Source organism: Metopolophium dirhodum, chromosome 8 (genome assembly GCF_019925205.1).
Source record: "Metopolophium dirhodum isolate CAU chromosome 8, ASM1992520v1, whole genome shotgun sequence".
NCBI classification, from domain to species: domain Eukaryota; kingdom Metazoa; phylum Arthropoda; class Insecta; order Hemiptera; family Aphididae; genus Metopolophium; species Metopolophium dirhodum.
In genome coordinates, this window is record NC_083567.1 from 19,678,354 (window position 1) to 19,690,317 (window position 11,964).

The 11,964-nt window shown below is 34.6% G+C and overlaps 1 pseudogene; it reads right to left on the bottom strand.

Annotated features, from left to right (window-relative positions):
* LOC132951359 (uncharacterized) overlaps positions 1–11,964 on the bottom strand; it is an 87,602-nt pseudogene that overhangs the window by 74,130 nt on the left and 1,508 nt on the right.

The window sequence follows — 11,964 nt, forward strand, 5'->3', positions numbered from 1 at the left end:
CGAGGAGAAATGTGTCAACGCGCTGACTCGGCACAAAAAGTTTAATACAATACTATAATCGGGTTAGGTCATGATATTATTGTGTTGGTATATTATATACCTATATGCTCGACGGCGCGTTTACGACTATAACTATCAATTAAAAACACATATTTTCTTCGTATAGCCCCGACGACTATGTAGCCAAGGGCCTCCGGGGACGATCTCTCCGGTCGTATTAATATAATAAGTTTTTGTTTGACAATAACTCGCGTCCCGGCAACGCTGCAGTCCACCGGGTGCATTATATTCGATATTATATTATGCAAACATTGTTGTCGTATATATTATTATTATTATTATTATAATATTCATATAGGTACACGCCATTACGCACGACCTACAGCAACACCCCTCGCCACGTATTATTATCACGCGAAACATAAAATATACTAAAACACGTTAGCGGAATTACAATATAATAATTACGACGACGATGATGATAATAATAATAATAATAATAATAATAACAATAATAATAATTGTAGCCGGTCCCCGCGTGCACTTAATAGGAAGATTCGCCGTGGAACGCAATAAATATATCAGTTCGATTAATGAACGCAAATGGATTTTATACAGCTGAAGCGTACTATGTCCAGTTGACAATAACAACAATATTATAATATTTATTATGTTGTTCCGCGAAAACGCCTCGTAGGACCTTTATCAGTCGACTGGTTAGGTTGACTGGTTGATTCATACCACTATTATTAATATTATTATTATGTGGCAAGTCGTACCAACTGGAACCTTGATGATTTTTACGGTTCCGGTTCCGGTTCGGTTCTTAGAAAACTAACAATTCTGTTTGGGTTTTCAAAAAAACCAAAATTTAGGTTCTGATTACTTTTCGGTTCTTGAAAAATTAAAATGTCGTTTCCTGTTTTGGTTTTATACTAAAGCGTAAGAAATCTAGTTTCTATACGAATCTTAAGAATCTAACCGTTTCGATTCTTTAAAAATTATAATAAAATATTGGTTTTGTCAATTGCCGTATCAATTGTGGCGGGTCAATACCAATTTACAACCAGATGTCTTAACATTTGTTTAGGACTAAACAAGTAAAATATGTACTCATCCAGTGATGTAAATTGTATAGTACAAATTGTATAATATTGTATTATACTAGCGTATTATACGTCATGTATAAAAAAATACAATACAAATGGTATAAAAAAAATCAGTGATAAATGGTAGATCAATAATACAGATAAAATATACGCAGCACATAAATGGGCCAGAGATTTTGTATGGAATTGTCTAAATACTAAAACTGATGGTAATCATATGAACATAATAACATGGTGGAATGGAATTTGTTCATCTACAAATTTGGAAAAAGTTGCATCGGAAATTTGACAATGTCCACCTACTTCAGCTTCGACTGAGAGATCATTTTCAACTTATGGACTAGTGAAATATAGCTAAAAAGAATAGATTAACAACAGAGATAGCTTCTAAACTAGCGTATGTTAAGCACAATCTAAAATTGCAAAAGAGTAATGATGGTGATTACTAATTAAGTATATTTTACATTTAATTATTAATATTTTTCTGATAAATTGTTTCAAAAAGTTATAAATTTATGTTTCTGTATTTTACAATAAAGTTGCTTTCTATTTTTGTTAAAACATTGTTATTATTAGAACTATGGTGTTTTGGGTCTACACTTACTAGTTGTGTAGCCAGTAGCCACTTACTAATTAAATAATTACATTTATAGGTGCTAATTAATATTAATGAAACCCGATACCTATTCAAAACTTAAAACTAATCTATTCCCATATACTTATTATAAGTTATTAATTTATTACCAGACTGCGATTACATAATTTAATAATCAAATTGCATCATTATTCATCAATAAACTGCAATATTATAAATGCACTCTAGTAGCTATATGTATACTCATACTTAACATTAACCCAAACGCCATACAATTTTTGTAAAATACTGTATTATACACGTGCAATCCCTATATATAAATCAGTAACCCGAGGGCGCCCCCTGTGACGAATTTTCCAGTTTTTTCCAGTTCATCACCTTTTCCAGTTTCCATCACCTTATTCCAGTTCATCACCTTTTTTCCAGATTTATCACGGTTTCCATCACCCTTTTTCCAGTTTCCATCACCTTTTTTCCAGTTCATCACCTTTTTTGTAATTTTCAATCACCTTTTTTTCCAGTTTCCATCACCCTTTTTTCCAGATTTATCACGGTTTCCATCACCCTTTTTCCAGTTCATCACCCTTTTTCCAGATTTATCACGGTTTCCATCACCCATTTTCCAGTTCATCACCTTTTATCCAGTTTCCATCACCTTTTTTCCAGTTCATCACCTTATTCCAGATTTATAACGGTTTCCATCACCCTTTTTCCAGTTTCCATCACCTTTTTTCCAGTTCATCACCTATTTGCCATCATCCTTTTTCCAGTTCATCACCTTTTTGGTAATTTGCAATCACCTTTTTTCCAGTTTCCATTCCCCTTTTTTCCAGTGCATCACCTTTATTCCAGATTTATCACGGTTTCCATCACCCTTTTTCCAGTTCATCACCTTTTTTGTAATTTGCAATCACCCTTTTTCCAGTTCATCACCTTTTATCCAGTTGCCATCACCTTTTTTCCAGTTCATCACCTATTTTCCATCATCCTTTTCTCAGTTCGTCACCTCTTTTTGTAATTTCAATCACCTTTTTTCCAGTTCATCACCTTTTTTGTAATTTTCAATCACCTTTTTTCCAGTGCATCACCTTTTTTCCAGATTTATCACGGTTTCCATCACCCTTTTTCCAGTTCATCACCTTTTTTGTAATTTGCAATCACCCTTTTTCCAGTTCATCACCTTTTCCAGTTTCCATCACCCTTTTTTCAGTTCATCACCTTTTTTCCAGATTTATCACGGTTTCCATCACCTATTTTCCAGTTCATCACCTTTTCCAGTTTCCATCACCCTTTTCCAGTTCATCACCTATTTTCCATCACCTTTTCCCAGATTTATCACAGTTTACATCACCCTTTTTCCAGTTCATCACCTCTTTTCCATCACTTTTTTCCATTTTTATCAGCCGTTTTCCAATCACCTTTCCCCATCTTTTTCACCCTTTTCCACTTTCTGGCACCATTTCAACCACCTTTTTTCCAGTTTCCATCGCCTATTTTCCAGTTTTATCACCTTTTCCATCACCATTTCCAACACCTTTTTCATCTCTTTTCCACATTTTTTTCGCTTTATTAATTGCCCTATTGACGAATTCTTTACCATTAATAACTTCTCTATGAATCAAATTATGACAACAATAAATAACATGTCCTTATAAATTCAAATTAAAAAATAATATTTTTTACGAAAAGTGCTCTCAAATATATTAACTTGTTAACAATTTCGTTAAGCTATAAATATCAGCTATTGCGTACATTCAAATACAATATAGCCTACCCTTATTACTACGGCGAACGTCATTCGAGGTGACTGACCTGCTAGACACTCAAAAAAAGACGTCAGCTATATGATTTTCATGGATGCCCGAAATGTTTTACATTTTTTTTCACGTAATTTATTCCTTAATTTGCGGTTTCTGCAGCAGTAATGAACACTGAGACATATAGTCCAACGTCGAGGTAGCTGACTGACCGGCTAGACCTCAAATGGCCCAAATAAATCGAGGTGGCTATACGATTAGTTGGGCAGTCCGAAATATTTGAATTTCATTACTTGATTTGGCGTTTTTGACGGCAGTAAAAAACTTACAGCTGTCCGGTTAACTAATTTACCATCCTTATAACATATCCACCACTCTTATCATTAATCCAACATCCTTATCAGTAATCCACTTTTCTTATCAAAATCCATTATTCTCTTCATTAATCCAAAATCTTTATCACTAATTTTCATCAATAATCCACCATCCTTATCACAAATCCATTGTTCTTATCATAAATCCAAAATCCTTTTTACTAATTTTTTTCACAGATCCCTATCACTAGACCTCTGTATCACCCATACACCGCATCGGCTTGAGTTGACGACGAGAAGATCACTGCGGCTTCCGACATCGACAACACTCCTCACCAACCACGGGGGTTTGGGGGTCTCCCCCAGTGACGCTCGGAGAGCTAGTCCTTATATATAAAACAGTAACCCGAGGACGCCCCTTATGGCGAATTTTCGTACTTCTATAGAGGAGAATGGAGGGAAAACAGGTCTCCCGGCAGCGGCGGAGCCGTCGCTGCGTTATCACTCCTTCTTATCCCTCTTCGAGATTTTTTTCAAATTTTTTTCAGGTTTTCGACTTTTACCCCCCCCCCCCCCCCCCCCCCCCCCCCCCCGGCGGCCCCCGTTTAGACCTTATTCGCGTTCCCCGCTAAATTTATAGGCCGCTCGCGGCCGTACTTTCTCCGGTACGAATCCCGAAGCCGTGGGACGACGCCGAGAGCCGAGTGCCGATATCGCCACCGTCGAGTGGGTATTACTATATACAGGCATAAATACATGCGACGGAGAGTTCGATTTTTTTTGAAAATCTCGCCGTTTCACCGTTTCGACGTCCGAGGGTGGCGGAGCCGGTCGTCCGCTTACCGACGCAGTCGCGTCGCCCTTTACGACTCCCTCTGCGGACGTCAAAACCACGTTTGCAATTCGCCGGGACGGCGAAACGGCTTAAGAGTCATAGATTCGACACCAGTTTTCAACTCAGTAGGTAGGTAGGTAGGTAGGTAAAGCGTTGGTGCAGATGACCCGGGGTCGTGGTTTCGATGCCGGCCACCGGGATCGAAGTCAATTTGCGGCGGCCGTGTAAATTCGGAATTTTTTTTCCCTTTTTTTTTTGTCATTTACCTTTCGCTATCACTTCCGCCTTATCAAAATATATTCGTATTTAACGAACATTTTACGTTTTTTTTTTTAAAATTCGAGACATCGGACTTCCCCGTTGATGACTTATTCGCGTTCCGCGCTAAATTTATTGACCGCCTGCGGCCGTACTTCGTACTTTGAAGAGTTCAATTTTATATTTTACAGACTTTTGCCTACTCGGTCTCGGTGACGCCGTGAGCTACTCCTATCGGTATTTATATATTTGATACACGATATAGCCACAGAAGGTACTGTAAGTACATGCATACTTAATAAATAAATGTCTAAACGTTAAGAGTTGATACGGTGGTTGGGTTAGTTAAATTATATAATAATATCCTAGCTCCACGATGGATGTGACAAACGTTTGAATACTTCAACGCAGAGTGTATACTATACTACGGGTAGGTATATTTTGTATGCTACACTAAATTTTTGTTTACCAAATTTGATTCACCTAAAAACTGTAATATATTAAGTACCTACTACATAGTAAAGAGCATAAAATCAAATTAATAAACCGTTAATTTAAAGGTAAATAACAAATTTATATACACAGCTATTGCTTTTATTGTCTACATTTATTGAGCAATATTTATTGGGCTCGATTATGTGGTTAAATATTAAATATGTAATACCTATACTATGCAGTAGGTACTTAATATATTACAGTTTTTAGGTGAGTCAAATTTGGTAATCATAAATTTAGTATAGCATACAAAATATACTGCAATAGATTCTAAATAATACAATAACAAAATAGAACTTATGGAATATATGGGACGGTTATTTTATACTTGAATTAGACAATAGTAATATAATTTACCTACATGTATACTATGTAGGTAGTACTAAATATATTACAGTTTTTAGGACAGTTGATTGTTTAAGGTAATATAATTTGCTAATTATAAATTTTATGTATGATACAAAGCTGCTGCAGATACTATATAATACAATAATTATTATAAACTAATAGATCTACATGTATTTAATTAAATTCTGGCAGTTAAATTGTATAATGATATGGCTATACTATTTGATATTACTTATGTAGGTAGGTTTAGTTGCTATCACTTCCGCCTATATTATTCGTAATTAACGAAAATTTAAATATTTTTTTCAAAATTCGAGTTTTACCTCCTTTTTGGACTCCGTACAGTTCCGTTGAAACCTTATTCGCGTTCCCTCCTAGATGTATAGGCCGCTCGCGCCCTCGCTTCGTTCGCGACGAGTCCCGGGGGCCGATTGACATCGCGGAGAGCTCCGCCGTCGTGTCGCTATTACTATCTTATACAGGCTTGAATATATGCGCCCGAAATGTTTTGAGTTTATTACTTAATTTTATGTTTAATCGGATAGCCTATACCCTTATTACTACGGCGAACGTCATTCGAGGTGACTGACCTGCTAGACACTCAAAAAAAGACGGTGGCTATATGATTTGCATGGATGCCCGAAATGTTTTACATTTTTTTTTCACGTAATTTGCCTACCCGGATAACTGAGGTGACTGACCTGCTAGACACCAAAAAAATCGCGGTGGCTATATGATTTTTTTTACGGAATTTCGAATTCCCAGCGGCATAACCTGGGCTCCCACGTCGAACCGCGGTGGTCCTAACCTTATCACCAGACCTCCTTATCACACACAATCGGGCTCGAGACCGTCGACCAGATCAAAAGACCATTGCAGCTTCCGACATCGGTTAAAACTCTTCGCCAACCCCGGGGGGTTTGGGGGTCTCCCCCAGCGACGCTCGGAGAGCTAGTATATGTATAATACACGTATTATACGATTGAAAAATAAAATATGGTATTTTTACATCACTGTACCCATCACTGTCACTTAATATACGACCCTGTTTCAAATAAGAAACCAAAATTAATCTCAAAAAACCTTTTCGTAAAAGAAAAATTATCGGTTCCTGTAAAGTTCCGGTTATTAATTATATACCAACTGACACATTTTTTGAAAGGTCACGTTAGGAATCCGGAAATTGTTTGCGGGCCATCGAAATTGCAGACGTCGGTAAAAAACGGGAAGGGTACAATTTGTGCTAGATAAAATAGAGCCCGCTGGCTGCCATTTAGTGACCCCTGACCTATATCATTGAAGGGCATAGAAACAATTCGATTGAAGCCCAAATTAGTCAATGAAGACTATTACAATACTTAGGGTATCTTACTTATTGGAATTTGAATACATTTTTTACTAGAACCACTCCACATATTTTAAAAATAATACTAGAGTAATAAGTAGGAGGTATAGAAAAAATACGTTCACCAAAATGTTCACCAGGAAAATACTAATAACGAAAAAATGCATTTTAACATTTTTAGATATTTTAATTATTAAATACACAAATTTATTGTGTTAATGTTAAAAATTAGTTTGACTAAATTGTAAAAAAATACGAATAAGATAAATTTTGAAATTTGTTCAATACAATATTATGTTATGGTTGAGTTTAAAAGTTCTAAATTGCCTTAGTTAAAATAAATGATTGAGAATTAGTGTTGAAAAAAATTAATCTAAAATATATCTCGAGGTTAATACGTTCATATGGTTCATCATAAAATCGTTTCATTTTTGTAATGATAACTTATTGCTGACTTCACAAATCATCGTCTATTATATTTTCAACTTTTCCACGTCTTGTATTTTTCGTGAACTTATATTGTAGAATTATCGAAGTCATTTTCAAGATTATAGTTTATAACATATTTGGTACTTGAACAGCGTCCGTTGCAACCGATGTATCGCATAGTTTTTTTTTTTATTTTCACCTACAATTTTTGGCTCAGATGACATATAGGTACCCGATCTACCCCCCACGCCACTCCGAAACGCGACACCCACCAACCGTCCCACCACCCCCGTCATTGCCCGAGGCTGTACATCATATTGTACATGACGTTTCATAATATCATTATAATAATATGTAATAAGTGTACGACACGTCGCGTTGTTTTTTGGACGAATTTCGGGTAGAACGGATCACGTGGCTCATTTAAATATTAATTTATTAACACCGTGCGCCACTATATATAGGTACAGCCGTACAGCTGCTGACACGCTCATGTCCAGACGGATTATTATTATTATTATTATTATTATTGCTATCGCTATGACGTATACCACAGAATACTCCTCAGAATTAATGCGTGTGTGTGTGTGTGTGTGTGTAGGTGCGTTATTATATACCAACTTCCGTTGACGCGGCATTAGATTTCACATTATTGTCTACACCACGGTCGTGGTACATATTATAATACGCATATTATGAAACACGCACCGTACCAATACGGTGAAATTATTAGGAGTCGCTTTTAATTAATGTTGACAGGTGGATCACAATATCGTCATAACGTTATTATTATATTATTAATTATATATTACGAATTACAATAGTGATCATCATCCATATAATATATGTATATAGATTACGTATAAGTAATTAATTTGTATCTGAAACGTATTGTGGTGGGTGGTGCCAAGGCATCGGATCAATTTTCCGTAAAAAAAAGTTTTGGGGAATATCTTACAAGCTCCGTCCTATTCATCATGGCCTCTAACGGCTCTGAGTACTTCATGGTAATGTTCTCATGACTTAATTAGCCTTCCCTCAGAAAAATGTCTCAATAGTTGCACCTAATAAACTTATAACTAATATGTTTTATTTTGGTACCAAGATTGATGTCCCGTCACCCGCATACAGCATTTTTAAAAGGTTTGAGGATAGTCTTATCAACAAAATTTTAATTTAGATGTATTCAAAATATTTTCTTATTATACTATTATAGAAATGTATGATTAATAGTGATGAAAATCGAATAAAAACCAATTAAATAGGTAACATAACAAAGACGTTTATTTGAGTAAATCAATATAATATAGGATTTTCATTCTAACCATATTATTGCCTTTGAACGTTATAAATTCTGATACAGACTATACTAGTATATTATATATCAAACACGACAAAACATGCGTCGAACGAATTTCTTCATCCAGCTCCACAATGAGTGGCGTTTAGGTTTAACCACGGTTACCGGGTCCGGTACATCACTTGGGTTACCAGGTTCTGCGAACGAGCGTGCACTTTAGCTGTCTGCAAGTGGGATTTCTTCGGGCTGTTTACGTACTCGGAGACGTTCCGGTCGAAACATGCACCGCGACGGACTCGATCTCGGGCCCAATATCAAACCTCACTGCCAAGTTTGGCATTCAACAATAACGTCTTCTCCCAACCGGATCCGCGAGAACGCGACTTGACTGCTGCTTCGTCCGGCCGAACCTGCGGCATCGACCAGACGAGAGGTGGCATCGGATAGAAGGAAGGCGTCTCGACCGTGACTTCTGCGTCGACCTCATCACTGGCATGTTCACCGACGAAACATATTATCAAAACATCGGACCGCCGTACATTTTGCCGCGAAGATTTCGGCCGGGCCCGCACTTGACGGAAACTTTTTCACCGAGTCGTCGGTGGACGGTAAATATTGATCGATATACCAGTCGATATCCTGCATAGAGGCGGCAGACGGACACTCTATATCGGGTGCATCACTAGCTGCGAAATTCAACTGCACTGCGATGTTTGCAGGCATCGAACTGAATTCCCTGGCCACGACGAAATCACGATGCCTTTCCAACGCGATCTTGGTCGGGCCATTTGTCTGCAGCTCTGTGGATCAAGTCGGCCGACAGAGTGCGGATCTCGACTTCGGTCGACGTCTGTACTGTAGCGATATTTATATTATATTCCGATATTCGTCGGGATCATAGATATACGTGAGTATAATATTATTATAAAAAATTGCGTTGTGACTTTTAGAACGGAATGAATTGTTCGTAGTGTTCGTTGTATCGATACCTAATACTGAAATAATACTGTGAAACAGAGACGAATAATAATATATGTATATTTCAAACACTACAAATACACATTGCTACAATATTTTTATAGTTTTTTTCATAAGGAATACAATAATATATTAGTTTATTAATTAGTATTGCATTTTAATTTAAAATTGTTCAACGAATTTATTAAAAACGGGTAGATCGTTTGACGTAAGAATCCAATCGATTAATTTTAAATTATAAAAAATATATATAAATTATATAATTGAATAGTTTTATTTAGGTGAATATAACATAATAATATAGTTTAAATTATTTTTATTTAAATGTTATAATATGCTCTATAAAATCTTATTCTAACTTCCAACTTTTCGACTTTTTTCAATATTCATTAAAACATTAAATATAATATAATCAACTATTACAAACATAGTACATCCATACATACATTCATACATACCTACATACCTTTATTTATGAAACACATCTGTTTACCTACTATGATGAAGAAAAAGTGGCTTGACAATGAAGAATTTTATTTGTTTGCACCCCTATTCTAAAACTCAAATGACGCCACTAATTACAATATTGTCCCGGTTATGGTCCTTGACAACCATAATTACTTAGTCTAAACGTATTTATTTAATACAATGTGTTTTAGTGTAGTATTTCTCGTGAACTAATATTGTAGAATGATCGAAGTCGTTTTCAAGATTATAGTTTATAAAATAAGCTTATAACTACAACTACTGGAGCAGAAATAATGCATTAGATTCAAGAACTATTTAGAGTAAATGTTTTGAAAAATTATAGCTTATTATTTGGCAATAATGGATTCTATAATAATCAATCTTAAGTATTGATTGTTCTAGGAGAGTTTACTGATGGAAAATGCAATTGATTATATTGTTAAAATGGATTTTGAAAAGTGCTTTTTTTAAAAACCCTCCGAAGGGCAGGGATAAGATATTGATTAAACATAATTTAATATTTTTGAAAGACAATTAATCGTGTTAAGTTGTAACGTTGTACGGTGGTTAAAGGGTTGTTTTGTAATAATTGACCTAAATTCCAAACGCCCTAAATTGGAAATGTTTATAAAACTAATTTAGCTGTTAAAATTCACTTAGATAATAAAGTTTATATAAAAGTTAAAACAAAAATCTGGTTAAGATTTTACTCGAGTTTATTCTAAATTTTATAAAACGTAGAAAATACCTGTACTAAAATCAATACATTTTATTCGAACTGAACTTTATTTTATTCACAGATTGGTTTACCAAATATATTTTGTACAAAACTTTGCAAGACTGGTTTTTGATTGGACCAAATATATATTATATTTCAATTTATTAATTAATGCTACAGACGCATAAATGTGTTAAACTTACACAGCACCTAATACCAAATATACGAAATTTATAATATATTTTTTCTCTACCCGTATATTAAATATATATTTTTGTTTTATTATTACTGCAAATCGAAGTTAAATTATTACACATAATATATTATTATACTTAATCAAGTAGATAATAATTAACATAAAATATAAATATATAATTCAGGTTAAAGTAAATGGTTGGGAAAGTAATATGAAAACTAGAAAAAAATATCATAACATAAATAAATAAAACAAAAAGGATACAGTAAACATAAACTCATGTAAAAAGGTAAAGGCGTATATGTATCGTATAAATCAATACAATCCAAAAGCTGTTGAGAATTCTATGTTAAGAATTTCCCAATTTTTCACAATGTTATTTGCACTTTTTGTTTCAAGACTATATATTTTTTTAAATCTTGATAGTTGCAAATTTATTGATTTGTAAAAATTTTAACTAAGATAGACCACACATTTTTTACTAAACGTAGTGTTTGATATACAGAGTGACTCAACAAGTATGCTCAACCCTATTTTTTAAATTTAATAATGAGTTCCTTCAAAATCTGATTTTTGAAGTTTTTAAATATTCTAAATAGCCTAAATGTGAAAATACAAACTTTTGTTCAACCTTTTTTTACTGTAAATTATTAATTATTGGATATTTTATTTAAATATGTTGTTAATTCTACTTTAAAATTCAAACGTGCTGTTTCTCAGTTGATAAAATGTTAATAATAGAGATAAAAGTCCTTAAAAATGGCGTACTGTTAGTAAACCTGGACCATTTTACAAATTATAAATTTCGATAAACCATTA